The following is a 19,835-nucleotide window of genomic DNA, read 5'->3' as shown; positions in this document are numbered from 1 at the left end:
ACAAAGTGAAATTACACAAAACCAAAGCTAATTTATGGTACAGTGCCTCCAAAATAAAGTGACACCTAAATACGCAAAGAAACAATCTGATAAGTTGTTGACTGATATTGTAATATAATTTTCCTTATCATATATTATTCAACTTATCTGAACTTTAACTTCAACATAACTTTTAAAAAAGAAATACACTAGGTGAAATATATTTGAATCTAAACACCAATAATGGTCACTGGCTAAGAAGAAACTGTTTACTGAGGGTTGCACTTGAAGAGATGGTGAACGGAAGAAAAGTTCGAGGCAGAAGAAGGTATCCAATGGAAGATGGAAACTAGGAAAGACTGGAGAATCAATATAAATGAACAAAATAAAGAAAGGTAATAGTAATTAAAGTGATGAACAGATTTCATTGGAAGTGTCTTGAAACAGGTTTACTTGCACTAGAAACACTTGTGAAGTTGAGGCTGGGGAGGCTGAAGCTTTGCGCTAGTCTCTCCACCAGCGCTTAACACCAGAGTCGCAGAAATGGGGCGATTCTTGAATGAACCTATTTACCGAATCGCTTCATATCACGATTTAAATATTATAGGTTTCCCAAAATTGGTTTTGGATATTTCCCAACGATTATAGCTACTTTGGAGAACAACGCTTGTTTTCAATCATCTGTTGCTGTTCACGTAATGACTCGTTACAATGATCTGTTGCCTCTCATGAGATGGCTGTAGTAACACCAGAACATGCTGTAATTAGCTGTGTTCTGCTTAAGAGGGCTATAATATATGTATAATACAATTACAGACTCATTAATTCTGCTCGAGCACGTTTGAATTAATTCGAATTCTGACGTTACTCTAATCGAACCGTTCAAGTAGTGCCCATTCCCATACCTATCATATTATCAAAGATTGTTGTGGAGACATTACGACATAGTAGATGTAAGATGCCTACCCTAAAGTTAAGAGCAAATTCGTCGCATCAGTTGACTACACTAAGGTTCGCTGAGTATGCAAGTTTGAAGCAGGCAACCCCCCTCGTCCTATACCCTTTTCGCTGCAAGGAAAACCCTAATGTAAACACAAGCACGTGGCTGTCATACTCGTGATTGGCTCCCAGTCGAAACACTCACACGACGCAGGAAAATATAGTTCCGTATTTGGAAACCACAACCTTGTATTATTTAAAAATAAAAATTGAATTCTAATTATTAAATAAGATGAAATATATAACTTCATTCATATGTAAAACGCTATGTAACAGAAAAGCTACTTTCATATTTTCTTATTTACGTTGTAAGCGTATGAATACTAAGAGTAATACCAAGGTTGTCTGTTCTTGTTATACGATAGCGTCAGTTCTTGTTCTCGTAAGCACGTGATAGTATGGCTTCTACATCCTCAACAATGTGTATGGTTACTAAACATAAGAGTGGAAAACCTCTGGAAAGCGGAGAAAAAGATATAGTATGTAGTAAGTTAAGAGAGTTGCATCCAATTAATTATAAAGTAACAGTTTCCTAACCTATGCAAACCAATGGAGAGTAGTGAGGTTAGATCTACTTTGACGAGTAACGGGAAATCTTTAACATGAAACAGAATGTACAACAATGGGCGGCATTGTCAGTCAAGTAAACAAGACATCAAGTAATCTCCGATCACAACCTGATTTGATTTGCGTTTCTGCAACCGGGCCTGAGAATCGCTGGCGCCAAACTGCGGTCAATCAAGCCTCACTTCAGTCACGTGCCATTGTTTACTGTAGAGTTATTCTCACAACGAAAAGATTATAGACCAGATACTCCATGCGTCGCCAACCGGAGTCCGGGAAATGCCATAGCATGATAATGAAATGGAAATCGGATGGAATTATGATGCCTAGCTCAGGGAAATGAGAGAACCCCGAGATAACTCCAACAGCGACTTTATTCGCCACATGTCACAGAATGAATGAATGAATGAATGAATCAATCAATCAATGAATCAATAAATCAATCAATCAATGGGGAAACGGAAGGAGAAACATTTAAAAGATACGCAAAACTTGTCCTTACAAGAGACATTGGGGTTGAGAAGAAGTGTCTATGAGAACTTCAAGTCTATTGGCCACTTGTCTCACTCCAATTACTGCCGTTCCGTATGAAGAAATATGAGAGAATTTTAAAGGGTAAAGTAGAAAATGAACGTGACGTAATAGCTACCACCTGAAGGAGAAGGGATCACGAAGCACGACAGAACAGCAACAGAGCAGGATCTCCGAAGATGTTAAAAAAAAGCCTGGGCAGCAAGTGGGGAGAGGGGGACCACCGCAGTCCTCGCGAGAGAAGGGATCCGAGCCCTTGCACTGTGCGAGTGACTCTCGAGTAAGCTCGTCCTGAGGAATGCGATACAATGCGAAAACAAGGCTTCATTTTTAGAGGGTTTTAATTTGAGAAATGACGAAATTTATATTGGAGGAAACTGTAGGTCCTTTGTTCACTTCTTTTAGGGCTCGTCCCGACATTACAGATGTCAGTATGGATTTCTCAAACGAAAAGTACCAGGTTTAACCGAGACTCGAACCTGGACCGTCTGTATGAGGAGTGTCTCTCAAAGGGTTAAGTCTCACCCCTAATCTAATCTAATCTAATCTAATCTAATCTAATCTAATCTAATCTAATCTAATCTAATCTGTGTGGAATTGAGTGGATTTGACCGCAGAGAAAATATCTATGAATCTTCTACTTTTTATAGGGCAAACGATTTTTCTCTCTGTTTTGCAGTAAAGGTACGTAACTGAACTATTTCTTACCTTTCATCAGAGGAGGACATGATGAGCATAGTACGATGGCGTCGGCACAGCGCTGTATCTCCGTTCGAGACAACACACTGAAAACAGAGATCGATGCCATGAGCAGGATTCGAAAAAACGACCTTGGATCCAATGTAACATTAAAGTTTTGACTGATATAAACAAATCTACATTATTAAATGTTGGCTGTAATAGTTACCGTCATTATTGTCCCGCGCCGCAGCGTCGCTTTCTTGAGGTATCATGCCTGGAATCGCGTTACGGAATGCGTGCTGGTTCGAGTCCTTATGGAAGAATAAATTTTCACATTAAATTTCGGCCAGTGTATTGGACCGGTGTTCATCCAGCATAGTGATGAAATTGGGGAGCTACGATAGTTAATGAAATTCGGTTTCAAAAACCAGCTATAAAAACTTGGGGGATCATCGTGCTGACCAAACGTTAACCCCGTTCTGTTTGGATGATCGTTCACCTCTGTTGAGGTATATGTAGACGTGAGGCCAGAAATCGGTTAGCCGGTGTTGGCTATCGCATCACGGATAACGAATCATCATTTTTAACTTGATTTCTTTGATAGGACACATCTTTTCATACGAGAGAAATGCGATACAAGGAATACGAGAGAAATTTTAAAATTCACTAAAGAAAGACGCGTTAGGTTAGCCTTGGACACTAGGTCTATACCTCCAAAGGACGCATTATTTACACATCTTTTAAGGGGAGGCAGAGGTGAATATTTCAAAATCCACCAAATTTATCCGATTTGTTTGAAATTGATCATGGATACTAAGTATGTTATTAGTAATTGACATACCAAGTTTCAACTTTCTAAGTACAATAGTTCTGTAAATATTAATAATTTTATAAAACTTTATATCGTTTGATATAAAATACTCCATGCACCATATTGTAAGAAATTTTCAATATTTCTTTTTATTTATATGTTCAGAGAAGGTATATAAATAATGATAAATATTAGTTTATTATGGGAATAATATAGTAATACAGTTATCTTGGTTTTAATTTCATACTTTTAAGTGTACAAAATCAAAAACTAACATCGAAATATCAAAATAAAGATAATAAAAATGGAAAAAACCAAATTTTCATTTTTTCTTCAGTTTTGTTCGAAAATTTCACCTCTGCCTCCCCTTAACACTGACAACTCAATGTTATTTATTTCCGAAAGTTTCAGCGATTTGTGGACATCTTAGGAAGCTTCGCAACGATGTCAGTGAACCGTCTTTTTTATTTTTCTCATCGCAGCATTCGAGAACGCTCCAGTCGCTCAAGGTTTGCAGAGAAATTTGTCCGCAAAACAGCAAAGCTTGCCAAGGAAATTAATTTTGCATAAAACGTTGCCATTCATTATATTGTTCTGATACATGCCTTAAATCATAGACACAGGACTTCTCTTTCGAAGAAAACTATGCTAATGTTTTTATTGCTCTTAAAATCAACCGATTTCACCGAGCTTGAAGCCACGAATTTCGGATTCAGTTGCAAAGAGCTTTAGAGCATCAGCAATTTATGCTTTTCATTTTTTGATCGCAGCTATAAAACATAGTCTTTTTTAAGTCACAAATAATGCCTGTATTATGTCACATACATAATTCCTCTTAATTCTAGATAATAGGTTATTTTCTTAGAATATTAACTTCAATAGACATTAATTTACTTGCTTTCTTCTACGAACCCTTATACACTTCTAGTGAAAAGAAATGCTGAAAATGTTTTCTGCTCACGTACGTACACACTAGAAGTAGTATTAAGGGAATTTTGTCTCACAGTGAGTACACAGCCCATGTTTCATCAATATGGTTGAAATATTAGAGGAAGTGCGAGCCCTTCATCACCTTGATATCCTTTCATTTTTTTTTTCTTTGAACCCTCGTGCAGCGACGCGAGCACTTTGTGACACTCAAAGTTTAAACAGAACTTTTAGTAGCTAGAGTAAAAAAAGAGAGAGTGGCTTAAAAACGGCTACATACGTCCCATTACATGACACACGCCGATATGGGATCATACGTATTGCTGCATGAAAGCGAGCAGTCTGTTAATGTTCGTGCTAATTTCTACGACAGGATGATGCTGCAGCCATCTGTGAAGCAGTCTCATCTTTCTTCCGGTATTTGTATGTATCTTCTAGGCCTAAAAGCAATAATTCCCTCTCTTTTGACATATTATAGATAGGTACGTATACATTGCGCGACTCACAACTTAAATTTTGTGTTAAATGATTCTGTTAGTGGCATCTCTGTACCTCTAGGTAGGCTTACTACCAATTAGATTAATAATATAGTAAAAATGTATTATTTATCATTGTAATGATTACCAATAGGCCTATCATAATTTCTTCCGCGCCGTACCGTCATTCTGATGGGGGCAGATAAAAAAAGTTAAATTTTTTCCTTCCACCATGTTAATAATGTCAAAAGACGTGCTTATACAAATTTTGGCCACTCGACCGCAATAATTACGAGGCCGTCCAGAAAGTGATTTTCCTTGGGGCCTTTACAGAAAAAAAAGCACAATTGAGTGGAAAGATTTATTGAAACAGATAGTCTATAGAAATTGTTGCGCTACTACTGGAATTGAGACATTTGTCATACCATGGAGTCAATTTTTATATCCTTGTGTTGTAGAAGTCAGCCCACTGGGATCGGAACCTGCGTTTGACAGCCGTCTGCACTTTTCTGTCGATACTATGATGTGACATATGTCTCAATTCCAATGGGAAATATGTTGGAAAATAGCTCAACAATTTCTGTATCTGTTCCAATAAATTTTTCCAATGAAATTGTGTTTTCTTTCTGTTAACGATCCCTGGCGAACTTTTTTTACGGCCCTCGTAATTGCGGTCGAGTAGCCAAAATTTGTATAAGCACTTGCTTTGGCATTATTAACATAGTGAAAGAAAAAAATAACTTTTTTATCTGCCCCCATCAGAATGTTTGCTTGTAAGGCGCCATGTCTTGGACTAGAGTTACGGAATGAGCATTGGTTGGAGTCTTCATGAATGATTAAGTTTTCTTCAGAACTTCGTTACAAATTTTCTGCACATGAAATCGAGACGCAATATCTATCTCTTTAATAGTGTCCTCTATTGAGTTAGTAAAAATAGGAGGAAGGGATAGAGCCACATCCGTGGCTAAAGCGCCAATGGCCCGGGTTCGATCCCCAGTCATGTCTTCATGGAATTTGTGGTAGAAAAGATAGGAATTGTGCAGTGAGGTCACAAAGTGGACGTACCCTCATGTATTACGACACTGCTATGGGTATGGTTGATTGATTTATATGGACATGTCCCTGATAATTTAGCGATCCAAGACATCGGTATGAAGACCTTTATTTTCATAGCACAGCTGAATTCTGCGCATGTTCTGGCAGATATTTTACGGAGATAATCAAGGGGCACTTTGTTGAAGGGATCTTCCACAGCTGCTCGTAATTGTGCCGTTGTATTATAGCGGTGATTTCGCACTTTATTCTTGATGAACCCCCAGAGAGCATTGTCAGTTGTTGTGAGGTCTGCAAAAGGAGCTTGATCATCTGCAGATCCTCTTCTATCGGTTGGGAAAGGTCGATGGTAAACGGATTCTGGTCAGCCATGTTTGTTTATAATTGTAAGGTTACCATGGTAGCATAGTATAGGAATTGAATATAAATAAATAATGTGTTGCCGTCTTAGGTAGCTTATCAAGTTGCTAAGTGATTATTTATTCACATATTAGCATAACAAGTAGAATGCTTTAAAATGACTAATGTTTTCGGCATTGATGTGCCATCTTCAGATCGTTAGGAGTGATGTTTAAAAAGTATGAACACTTTACAAGTTAATATATAATGAGTTTCATGGTTAAAACAATTGTCATATAAATAGTTAAAAATGTAAATATAATTGATTAGTGCTAATGTTTGAATAGTTTAAAATGTGACACTTAAATTAAAATGTATAAAAAACCATGAATATAAAAATGGTTGTTCTGTAATGTTATAATACGTTGACTTTTGTAACAGGTGCTAATGACAAACTCTTCCAGAAGGAAGGATGTTACATGTTGTGTGATTCAACCAAGCCTTGTGAGTTTTGTCTTGAAACTGCGTGGTGGTATCGTAGAGTGTAGCTTATCGGACATTACACAACATGCCTATAAAATAGTAAGTGGTACCAATGTAAACATGGGGTACCAACATTCACATTTAACATTCACAAAGTAAGTGAAATAAGAATACATGGGGATACGCCCACTTTTAGACCTCACTGTAGAGGGTTTTTCTGAAAATACTTCTGTTTCCCACTTTCATTCAACCATTATTCTCATCTGCCTCTCATTTCATCTATCATCAGCAGTAGCTAAAAATAGAGCGGAGTGATATCTTGGGGCTATTCACCTACTCGTGTGTAGACAGGACTTGGCTGAGGCAGAATACCCCACTTGTCATTATCGAATTCACGAATGCCACCCAGTTCACCTGTCGGACAGTCATCGCATATCTAGGGCACACAATTAGTCAATATAAGTCAAAGTGGATAGATCTTTCCCTCGAGAAAGCCAAGCAAAGAGGAAGAGGTACTGTAGATACACATGTCTATTCGATAAAATATTTGTAGTCCAAAAATGTAACAACAATTAATTAAAAAAAATGAAACAATGAAAATCAATAGATCTGGTGCCAATGTCACGCCGTAGTGTTAGAGTATCGTGGTCTAAGGCATCCTGCGAAGGACTTGCGTTATGGAATGGGCTCTGGTTTGAGCCCTCATGGAGAAGTACATTTCTCATGAAATTTCGGCCAGAGTAAGGGGCTGGTGTTGTGTTTGTCCAGTATCGTGAAAAAATCCAACCAAATAATCAGCCCAAGCTGGAATCAGAGTTATGCCTGAGCTACACCGGTGACCTGCTGCTATGGTTTGTTGGCATGGTATAAGACGGTACCGAATAGAATAATATCTGCCATTCTCTCTCTCTCTCTCTCTCTATATATATATATATATATATATATTATATATATAATATAAAATATGTTTTATTTAACGACGCAACTGCCGAGGTTATATCAGCTTCGTCAGTTTGCCGAAATTTTGTCCGGTTTTGTCCTGCAGAAGTTCTTTTACATACCAGTAAATCTACTGACATGCGCATGTCGCATTTAAGCACAATTAAATACCATCGACCTGGGCCAGGATCGAACCCGCTACCTTGAGCACAGAAGGCCAGCGCTATTCCGACTACGCTACCTAGACCGACTCCTATACATACATACATACATACATACATACATATTCTACCCTTGAGAAGGTCTTTCACTGCAAACCCAGCATTGTCCAATCTTTCCTATTTTCTGCCTTTCTATTAGTCTCCGCATATGATCCACATCTTTTAATGTCGTCTATCATCTGATACCTTCTTCTGCCCCAAATTCTTTTCCCTTCACCATTCCTTCCGTAGACAGTTTCTTCTCAGCATATATATATATATATATATATATATATATATATACACATATATATATTGTATATATATATATCACCAGCCTTATGGATTACTACTGTTAATTTTCTCCATGTAATGTTTGCCTAGATGTAGTTGGCCTCGTACGAATTTGATGCGTTGTAGTAGTTTCCCGTTGTCTTCTCAATAGGTGATGATAATTATTGTGAATATAACAGAAATGGTGAAATGATGGCAGAAAAACTGGATATGCAAGAGAGCAAACTGTCTGCCACGAATTTCACTTCTTCTCAATGTATTTAGAGCTCAAGTTTCAGGCACGGTAAGTTGAAACTCACATTTCCATGAAAATGCCAAAATTGAGAACGATAAAAACATACAGATTTGAATAAAAGCGCAAAATTTAACCTTAAATAAAGGTAACTTAACATAATAAATATTGCCGTACGAAAGTGATAATTTAAGCAGTAATGCTAAAAATTTTAACATTAATATTAAAAAATGTTCATTTAAATTTCACTCTTCATAAACTTTTCAAGCCGAGTCATGAGCATCAATTGAGAACGATAATTGAAAGAAGGAGAAAAGGAAGATAATGAACAATCATAAATTATATAAATTTATAAATATAATGTATAAAGACTGACAAGAGGGAAAACATGGGGAAAAAATGCAAAGAAAGATATACTGTACAAGCTAAGAAAAATGAAATAAAGAAGAATAAACATAGAAGCTATGAAAGAAAGTATAAACAGGGTAATAAAACAAAAACAAAAAACGAAAAATAAGTGAGCAAGAAACAAGAACGAAAGCAACATAGGAAGGATGGAGGAAAGGAAGAATGAACGAACGGCAAAAAACTATGAATCAAAGGAAGAATGAAGAAATAAAAATGTAAGAAAAAAAGAACAAATTAAAGACAAAGAGAGAAAGGCAGAATCAAAGAAGTTACAGAATGAAAGAAAGAAAACATGAGAGAAAAAAAGAATTAAACAAAGGGAGAATAAATTAAAGACAGGAACAAGGAAAGAAAAGAAGAACTGACGTAATTAAAGAAAAGAATAATAATAGAAAAGAGGATTAAACGAAAGAACAAATGAAATACAGAAACAAAGAATGGAGCAAAAAAAAGAAGAACGAATGATAGGCAGAAAAAAGAATGAAATGAAGGGGGATTGGTAGGAAGAAAGAATTAAACCAAAGGAACAACGAATTAAAGACAAAATGAAAGAAATAGGAATGAGAAGAAGGAAGAATGAGAAGGAAGAAGAACTGAAAAAGGAAAAACAAATGGAAGAAAGGATGAAAAGAGGAAATAATAAAAGAACGGATACAACGAATGGAAGACAAAGAAAGGAGAAAGGAAGAAAGTAATGAGGAATGGAGTGAAGAGCAAATAAAATACAGATATAGATAAAATATAAAGAACGACAGGAAGAAAGTCAGGAAAAGCGAATGAAATAAGAAACAATTGATTAAAAGCAAAAGGAGATGAAAAAGATAGAAGGAATAATGAAAGGAAAAGAAGAAATTAAACAGAAATAAGAATTATGGGGAGAGAAAACTAAAGGAAGGGGGAGAGAAACAGTGGAAGCAGAATTTTGAGGAGCAGTTACTAGTGTGAAGATCAAGGTGTGAAGTTCAAGTTCTGTTAATCCCTCGTAGCTGGAAGTCGAAGTTCGCGTTTATTTGCGAGCTCGCTTCATAGCAGCACATGTTCTTCTATGAGGCAACGGCGATTGAATAACAAAAGTTTTGCAATTCTTAAGTCAATTGCTCGCCAAGAGATGGCAGCATAGCTACTTCTCCGTAGCCCCCGAATAGCAACAAGCCATAGGTACAGCACGACTGAAATATCTAAATAACAACAGGTCGTGGCTTTGTAGCTAATTGTATTCTCAGCTGCTTCGAAATCAACATGTATGTCGGTCACACCTTAGAGATGTCCTTCATTTCGACCACTAGTACGAATTTGTTTATATTCTTAGGTGCGCGGGTTTAGCCCATCAGTGTAGTTTAGATTCGGTGGTGACCAACAAGCACTAATTCAAGGTCACGATGTCAATTCGCAAATTCTCGGTGTCTGCCAGAGTGCTAATTAATTAAATTGTTTTAGTGAGACGGTTTTCGTCATCTGTCACAAAAGCGTGTGTGTGTCTTTAGTGTTGTGATGGCAACCAAGGGGCGTTAACTTTATTAGTGATAAACTAGAAATCAGAATTATATAATAAACATTACTTCATTTCTGTATCTTGGGAGTAAGTTATTTACTAATAAATGATAGATTTTTCATCTTATCAAATGCGATTATCTCATTCTGTTTGATGGCTCGCTGGAACTACAAATGAATTGGAAGGTTGCGTCATGCGATATTTCGCTTGATATTTTCGTTTTATATTTCGTGGAGATTTACGGTGAATCAATTTAAGAAAGGACTGTCATCGGATTACCCGTTTGAAGCTCTAGTGATTGAAATTTCCAACAAAATTCTCGAACTAAAATGGCTCCCAAATTGTTGAACATATTGTTGCAAAGGAATGACAGCAACATTCAATGGGGATTCAGACTTTCCGGTGGAAAAGATCTGGCCAAACCTCTGACCATTGTCAAGGTACGTAATTAAATTTGGAACTTATCCAATAAGAAGACCAAGGTAAGTAAACAATGTCAGTATGTCTGTTATGTCTGCTAAAAAGAAACTGCATCTCGGTAAAGGTGACATGGATGTGAGCCAGTTTTTAAATGTCTAATTTTTTTGCGCAGAACATACCAAACTGAGGGAGGAACTTCCTCCTGGTGACCTTTACGATGGACTATTCCAATCGAATGGCAGACTTATAACATTTCTGAGGCCAATGTAACATTTTCTTTTCATTTTTGATGTTACAGGCTTCAAATCGAATTTATTTATCCGTTGTTAACTTAATGTGGAATATCATTTTATATTATGACTCTACAGCGTGTTACAGGAATCAAATTGTATGATTCCTTAATATTAGATCTGAGGGAGTCCAAATATGTAGGAGTTAGAAAGACACCGTCACGTACATGAGAGTCCTCTGTTGATAAAGATTTATTTCAATAATATTTCCTTGTTATTTCTAATACAATTTGTATTACTGTTTCAGTTTGAAAATGTCTGATTTGATTTCTAACTGTTCAGTGATTTATAATCAGGACCTGATCCACAGAAGTACGGACCGCAATCCTTTGCACATTACAAAAAAAAAATCTTGTAGAGTTTGGAGATATATTTTTCTACTAACAACAGCGTTAATTCTTATTAGTTATTAGCAGGCCGAGAATTTTGCTTATTTGATTTCCTTTCTGTGAGCTTAAAGATAAGATGTTAAGTACTTAAACTTTCCAGTTTGCCTAAAATTGCCTATTTTTGGGCAAACGTGCCTATTTTGCTCATATATGTCCGCTTTCTGCCTAAAATGATATTTCCATGTTTGTATTATTATTTTTATTTCAGCGAATCTATCATGTGCATTTTAATACCATAATTTGACAGACAAACTTCCTCGCACAAACGATTGATTTTTGTCGCTTTTTATCCATCTTTATTTCTTTTGCCTAGTAGCCACCAATATTGTAAGTGCACAAGATTAAAAGTTGCTATGTTTGAGCCAGATGAGGACATATTTTACATATCACTAAACTGCTTGTAACTGTTAATTTAATTTATTTACTTAAAGTATTTATTGCATTGATAGTTAGTATTCTTCGGTTAAGTTTTCCTGAATGTTTGGAATTAAAGTTTCCTACATTTGCCTACGTTCAATATTTTGTTGCCTATTTTGGAATATTTTTGCCTATTTTACTTGGGTTTTGTATCTACAAATCCTCAATCTGGTTATTAGTTGCAAGTGAAATTATTCTAATTCATTTATTACCTACATTACAAACAATTAAAAGTGAGGGTTTTGTGGATATTTGTGGTATGGTGAAGTTATGCAATTTGCAGGAAATTTGGAGGAAGAACAACGACTCTATTCTTGAAGAGGTGGCACGACATCACAACCTTTGCTTGATATGAATGTACATACGTTATAAATGCTATAATACTTTACACTGTCATTATCTAAGCACTACGCTCCTTACTTAAGCTTATACTGCTCTCAAAATACCTGAAAGTTAGAATTTATAAAACAGTTATATTACCGGTTGTTCTGTATGGTTGTGAAACTTTGACTCTCACTTTGAGAGAGGAACAGAGGTTAAGTGTGTTTGAGAATAAGGTGCTTAGGAAAATATTTGGGGCTAAGAGGGATAAAGTTACAGGAGAATGGAGAAAGTTACACAATGCAGAACTGCACGCATTGTATTCTTCACCTGACATAATTGGAACATTATATCCAGACGTTTGAGTTGGGCAGGATGAATCCAGAAATGCACATAGAGTGTTAGTTGGGAGGCCGGAGGGAAACAGACCTTTGGGGAGGCCGAGACGTAGATGCGAGGATAATAAAAAACGGATTTGAGAGAGGTGGAATACGATGGTAGAGACTGGATTAATCTTGCTCAGGATAGGGATGGATGACGAGTTTATGTGAGGGCGGCAATGAACCTCCGGGTTCTTTAAAAGCCGTAAGTAATAACTGAAGAGCATTTATGTCTCGAAGCTCAAATATTCTTTCTGACAAAAATTCACAGGAATTGGAAGAAACTCAGACAAGCGTTTTGAGAGAACTATTAAGCATAACGAGACTAGACCATAAAATAAATCCAGCTGCCCATAAAAAATTACGAATTCCTTGTTTAACCGATCCAAAATTGTCAGTAGGCTGCAGATCCATATGCACAAAAAATCATGAAAATATACATACAAATATGCTCAAATAATTGGGAAAAGTTGCAATAAAAATAGAAATATGCACAGACTAAAGTAAGTCATTTTCTTTCGGCTTCATGTTCAACAAAGGCTGAATACTCTTTTAGATGTATTTTTTTTATGTGAGATGCAGACTGAAAATGTTGATTCAATTGGAATTTTTTGCGCAGTTCGTCTATTAGGCCTATTTAAAACATGTAAACCAATGAACTTAAAATGCAGTAAGTCTGTAACAACGCGTCTTCGTAAAAGAAAACATTGAATCCATAGACATAGGCCTACTTAGAATAGACTATGCTTTGACAGAATATACCTTTCTCTCTGATATTAAAGTCAACTCTTATCATCCCCAAATTCAGTTTTTCAGAAAGGAACAACTTGAAATTTTATCGATTCTAATGTTCGTTTAGCCGCATACAAGCCACCAAGCACGCACACACTAACTGAATAAACACACACACACAAAGCTGACAATCGGGTTGAACTTAGTTGTTAAAAGTCAAATCATTTCAATTTTTGTAACGGGACCCGAGAGGCCTATGATAGATTAAAGAGGCGAGGACAAACAAAAAAGAACAAGTGAATATGAGTTCCCTAATAATGCAGTTTCTGTGCGAATCAAGGAACAGATGGTGAAGAGAGAGTAGGCCTATAAAGCGATATACGGTGATTATCTCGCAGTTCCTGTTTTTATAGGACATAATCCTTATTTTTCTATTATTATAGTAGAAATATGCAAATATTAGCCTATGCTCTTAAATTATAAGCATTCTGTGTCGTTACTGATATGTTCAAATATGCAAAAATCAATGGCGAAGTTAAAATGTAAATGCTGGATAGGCTGAAAAAAATCTGCTACCTTATATCTATTTTATACAGCAGATGTTTCTCGGCTTTTCTATCATTTTTTTTTGTGACACAGACCGCACAAGAACATGACCACTCATTTTCATCTTCAAACACAATTCAGGTATAACAATATAACTTAATTATCTCAGAGTACCCTGTTAGTCAAGGATATTTCTTATACCATGAAAATTAAAATATTCTATTTTGTCTTCATTCATCCGCTATTTTAATATGTAAATATAGTATCGATCTCCTTTGTAAACTAATTTTGTTTCATACGCTCAAGTTGAAAACGGTTTCTCTTCTGATTATGCAAATAATGACCTCAATGTTCTCTCTGTACGACCCAGTTGACAAAAAATTAATATGTAACACACACACTCATACATTTTAATTAAACTAACTATACAGCACATTCACAGAACACCAACATAGCGCGGTGTATTATATCGCGGTTGAGGCTAGCCCCGCTTCCTACTACTCAGTTGTAGCGAATCGTTATCCCCTCTACTCCGGCCTTCTCTCAAGCTTGCGAGCGCCGCTGCCTGTAAGCGAGGCCGTCGCACATCGCTACGAGGCTTCTGCTACAAGCCTCGCACTGAACTGTGCATCCTGGAATGACTGCCAACAGTGAATTTGATATATGGAAGGATCGAAGTGAAACCAAATGTTATGATACATCGTTATTACGAACTTATATTGTTACTAGATATAATAACTCAAATTTTTTGGGTAGGCTAAGCCTCTAAGAGCTTCGCCACTTTAAGCTTACATAGTAATTCCAAATAACGAGAAATGAGTTAATGCTCTGTATGCAAATCATTACGTTTAAGGGAAAATACAGGTGAAAAAAGAATGGTGAAAAATTAAGGAAATCCACTTTTTTTTTTTAACCTTCTAGTTTCGTAATGTGATTTCATTTCTTATTTGAGAGCCCTTTAAATTGTGTCACGTGATTTTTATATATTGTAATAGAGAAAAATGCAAAATAATTAGGCCTACACAATGCTCCCTCGGCTATATAGACGAACCCCGTTCTAATCCAAAAATTTCACCGTTCTAAGTTAGCATCCCAATAATTAAATGTGACCAAACATGCGTTGCGTGAGTTGAGAGAATTATTTTAATGCTGTTTTCTCGAATTTAAAATTAAAATTTTAAGCAGTTTCTTGAATAAAAAAGGTCCTTGCACAACAGTTATTATCAGATTGGTCTGAAACTTGTGACAGAGGTCAATTAAATGTTGATAAATACAATTTAATTGGCATTTGTATGAACTATTAAGTTTCTTTGGTGCATATTCATATTGCACTTAGATTAAAATATGCTGTAATGGTAAATTCATGAAAAAAAAATTGATTCTCTCTTTAGACTGAGCTCAAAAGCTAATTAATTTTTAATGACTATTTTCAAGCTTTTGAGCATATATTAACTAAACATTTTGAAAACGTTGCAGCCTTTTAGTGACAATATGAAATACACTTTTAAAATATAATTTCAAAACTATTACCCCTAATGGGATCAAATTTTGTAGACATGTTTATGTAGTTTAAAATTCATAAATCTTGGATGAAAATTGTATAAGTTTTAAAAATCACATAAGCGTCCCCTTAAGAGAAAAAGCAAGGAAATACGCAAAATCCGCAGACTAAATTATCATTAACTGTGGAAGAACCATGTACAAGGAATGGGGAGAAAAAACAAACTTCGGAGGAAGAATCAAGGCCTTCTTTCCCCGATTACCGTCACAGACCATATTATCAAAAAGGGGTAAATTCATGATAATGAAAAGCCCAAGCATTATGTGAGATAATGCGATGTATTAAATATGCACTTCGATATATATTTATTTTTTTTTAAACAAAGTGTAGATAGTATTGTGGCACTGCAAAAATCGACAGTACATATTTTGAGATTTAACGGAAATATACATTTTGGTTTTTGGTATGCCAGCAGAAATGATTTTTTCCCCTATTCAGTTAGTTACGAGTTAATTCAATCTCAAATGACGCATATGAAATATAATAATCAGACAGCGCATTTTCGGTCCCAATACTGAACGTTAAGTGTACGTCAGTTGTAGGGATACCGTGCGTTTTTTTTAAGCAAGACGTAAAGCGCTGCAGCAAGACCGTTCTTTTATTACATTTGCTTCACCTTCACTGGAGCAACCGTGCAGCAAATCAAAACACCGTTTTACGAGTTTGCTGCACCATCCATCATGGCGGAATGCGTGTTTTGGTCTTTTGCAACGTTTATTATTGTTAAAATCGTCTTTTAATAATAATCCCATGTCATTATCATGGAAGTCGAAACTATTTAACATGTTCGGTTCTTTTAAGGTTAAATTTATTACTGCAGTAATAGAAGCCAATATTAATTGTCCACCATTTTGCAGTCAACTGAAATAATTGCGTTTTTTTTCGACCCTCATTTTGCCGCACCAAAGGCATGAAGCACTTTACTGAAGCGCTTAAAAAAACGCACGAATGTCATTTAACTCATTGCTACGCCCCCTCTTTACGCCAAGGGACGTGGCGTCTTATTGCAGAGACCGAAAATCCGCTGTTTGATAATAACTTTTACTAGAGCACCATGATTTTCATTTTAAAAACAATACAAAATGGTGACTTAATTGAAATAAGTTCAGATAATTTTTCTTATAATTTCTTATGTGAAGCAAAGTGATAAATGTGATAGTCAGCATACCTAAAAATGTTCGTATGAGATAAAGTAATTACTGTTTAATTACGATTCCACTTGAAAACTTCAGATCCATCACTGTGGAGTAACGGTTAACATGTATGACTGTGAAACTAACGAGTCCGAGTTAAAATTCTGGTTGGACAAGTTACGTAGATGAGATTTTTCCGAGGATTTCTTTAACCCATTAAGAGCAAATGCTGGGTAACTTTCGGCGCTGGGCCCTGGACTTATTTCCCTAGCATTATCACCTTCATCTCACTAAGACTCTAGATAACCAACGCAGCTGGTAAGGTGTCGTAAAATAAATCAATAAAATACTTCAGCTGCCCATGTTCAACTACCTCCGCGTCGCACAACAGTCACCGTTCAGTAGTCCAGCAGAGGGATCGCTAATGATAATGATTATTGGAAAAATATTCGGACGGACAGGTTTACAAAATTGACGTAGCGTTATCGTTACGAATGAGAGTAAAGAAGAGGTTTTTATATGCTAAATATTAATATTTGCAGGATTATGCCTCCAACTGAAGACTTAAGAGTCTTAGACTATTCAGACAAGAATTTTATGCGTTTAAAGTTACGAGTTAAAATTGACATAACTTTAGTGACTGTGTAAGTAGAGTGACAGGCAAACAATCGTTCTGTAAAAACCTTATTTCTTTATCTAAGTCGCAAAATATGCATAAAATACCTTCTTCGCCGAAAAAAAAAATTACAAGCCAGAGAAGAACGGACGAACGGAATGGAGATATAAGAAGCATCGCCACTGGCAAGACTTCATACATGTAACTTGTGAAAGAAGTTAAAGAAACAGTGAACTCAAGATCTCATAGTTTTCTGTTTAAAATTTTGTTCGGTTGGCAAAATTCATTTCTTTATTATGTTACTAATTATATTTAGGGTTGCCAACTTCAGGTGATGGAAATTAAGAAGACATTAAACATAAATGGGAGATCTCAACACTTTTAAGAAAAGTACGCACAAACAGCGATACCTCCTGGTCTGTTTTTCCGTGCTTGCAATCGAACTCAGTTCCACTGAATTTGTAGAATGATAGCTAGTATCTGAGCCCCACAAAATAGTATTAGTGTACACGGTATATGAGATGAAAATTTTAACTAAGAGACGAGATTATCGTAAGTAAAGTCTGATTGAAAGATTTCTTCATCACAGATAAATATCAAGTCCAATGGAAGCCAAGTACATTAAGGCGAACGCGTGGTAATGTTTAAAATAAGACTCCTAGGGCTCAACTGGATTTCCCAATCTCGAGGACCCGATTTTTTCTCTTTCTGTTTAAATGCATTATTATCCAATTCAAAGAAACGCTTTAGTTTAAAAACAGAGGTCGAGGTCAGCTGTACTTCCATGAAAATTATGACCTCTATGTGTGTACACAAACAAATAGCCTACTGAAATACAGCAATAATTCACTATAGGCCTACATACTCTATAAATATTCTATGAAAAGTAATATAATTGAAACATGCTAAGCATCAGATCAATGAATTTAGCGTGTTGTTTGCTGTTTCACAATGTAATGAAAGTAATTTTGATATTTTCCTCAGTGAAATGTATATCATACGTCTGTCGCTGAACAATGTTTATACTCTAAAAATATTCTTTATTCATTCCAAATATTATGTTAGAGAAAATAAATAAATAGCTTACCAAATTTACGTAAACTTCAAATACTAAAATAAATGGGAATTTTTACCAGTAGTTATTGTGAAACTAAAGTGATGCGCTGCAAGCCGGACGATCGTAGATTCGATTCTCGATGACGTCATGGATTTCCTCAAGTTCTCCAATCATTCTGGCCGCACTATGGTCCTTGGGTTTCACTCAGGCTCTAACAGAAATGATTACCAAATTGTTTCCTTTCTAGAAAAAAACCAGCATTTAGGACTGATATCTCTTTTCGGGGCCTGTCCTGGAATAGGTTTGCTTTGTTTTTGCATCGTGAAACAAATGCCAATTTCTCAAATCAAACCTGTGTACTTCATGTCAGCACAAAAAAAAGTTATTTTTTTTCCACAAACTGAAGAAAATGCTTGAAACAATTTTTTCTACTGAAATATACTAGAGTATGAATATTAAAATGCTACAGCATTGTCGATCAATACATAACTTTATAATATTTAATATCACTTTTGCATTTGGTTTAGAACAATGATCCCAATCTATTGAATATCACGGACCCTTGAAGCTTACATTTCATTTTAGCGGACCCCCAAAATGTTTCCTGTAATAGTCTGACATGATGTCATACTCATTAAAATTTGCATAATGTAGTGAATTAATTATCCTTAATAAGTTGACAGCAACATTGAATATCAGTTTTATCTTTTTAATATAATCTGAAAATGTATAAATACAAGGTTATTTTACGTGTTATCATGTCTTTGCTGTCAAAAAATGAAACCAGATTTTTAGTTTTACCATAACGTCAATTTAGGAACTCCTGAAGGAAAAATAAAGTAATACATTGAATAGATATTTAATTTTTAAGCATAGTGGAATGTAATACGATGGATATAATATGAAACGAAGAAAATAGAAGGGCAATACAAATATTTACTTAAGAAACCGAAATAAAATAATATAGGCTAGGCTTCAATGGATATCACTTAAGTAAACAGAAAGAGCAATGACAAGTTTTCTGGTGAGATTCGAACAAAAGATTAGAACTACTTATTCTTGAAGTGATTTATTTATTTAAAATTTAAATAAACGTACCGAAGAAATTCTTTTGTCCACGAGGCCTCTACCCAAGGAAGGGTGTACAGATATCTCAGAACGTCCGTACATATAGCGTTACTTTCAGTTGTGAGCAAGTCTAAAATGCTACTTACAGATTTCTTAGAATGTGCAGCCATAACATTTTAAAGGTGCAAGTGTGCATGTTGTACGCAGCTTAAAGCAGAAAGTAGTAAAATTTAAAAATAGACAATAATAAAATGCAGACTCACAAAAGTTGCGATGTATCGAATGATCTCTTGCACCGTCAATGCTGTAGTCGTACACCATCTACTGGAGACTCTAGAAACTACTTGTAAGCAGTGGCACAGATCCAGAACTCTGTGAAAGAAGGAAAATAGTTGCTTACGACCAATTTTACTCACTATAATATATTTTATTATGCTCCATTTTTTTTCTCACTGGTCAATATGAGTTTATGTATTGGATGAGCTGGAATAACTGGT

The 19,835-nt window shown here is 35.7% G+C and overlaps 1 protein-coding gene and 1 long non-coding RNA gene across 4 annotated transcripts in view; one reads left to right on the top strand and one right to left on the bottom strand.

Moving 5' to 3' along the window:
• Positions 1-2,787: 2,787 nt before the first annotated feature.
• LOC138710758 (uncharacterized) lies at positions 2,788-19,700 on the bottom strand. Its single transcript, XR_011335304.1, has 3 exons — positions 19,485-19,700; positions 2,981-3,065; positions 2,788-2,858 (listed from the first exon to the last, which is right to left on the bottom strand). It is a non-coding gene; the product is annotated as an uncharacterized lncRNA (long non-coding RNA).
• The window catches only part of LOC138710756 (uncharacterized), a 290,182-nt gene continuing 280,558 nt past the window's right edge, over positions 10,212-19,835 (top strand). For all 3 annotated transcript variants that reach the window (XM_069841855.1, XM_069841853.1, XM_069841854.1), the window contains exon 1: positions 10,212-10,848. The gene's annotated coding sequence lies outside the window, so the exon portion shown is untranslated. The remainder of the gene's footprint in view (positions 10,849-19,835) is intronic.

This window comes from Periplaneta americana, chromosome 12 (genome assembly GCF_040183065.1).
Source record: "Periplaneta americana isolate PAMFEO1 chromosome 12, P.americana_PAMFEO1_priV1, whole genome shotgun sequence".
Classification (NCBI taxonomy): Eukaryota; Metazoa; Arthropoda; class Insecta; order Blattodea; family Blattidae; genus Periplaneta; species Periplaneta americana.
This window is presented reverse-complemented; position numbering and strand designations above follow the sequence as displayed.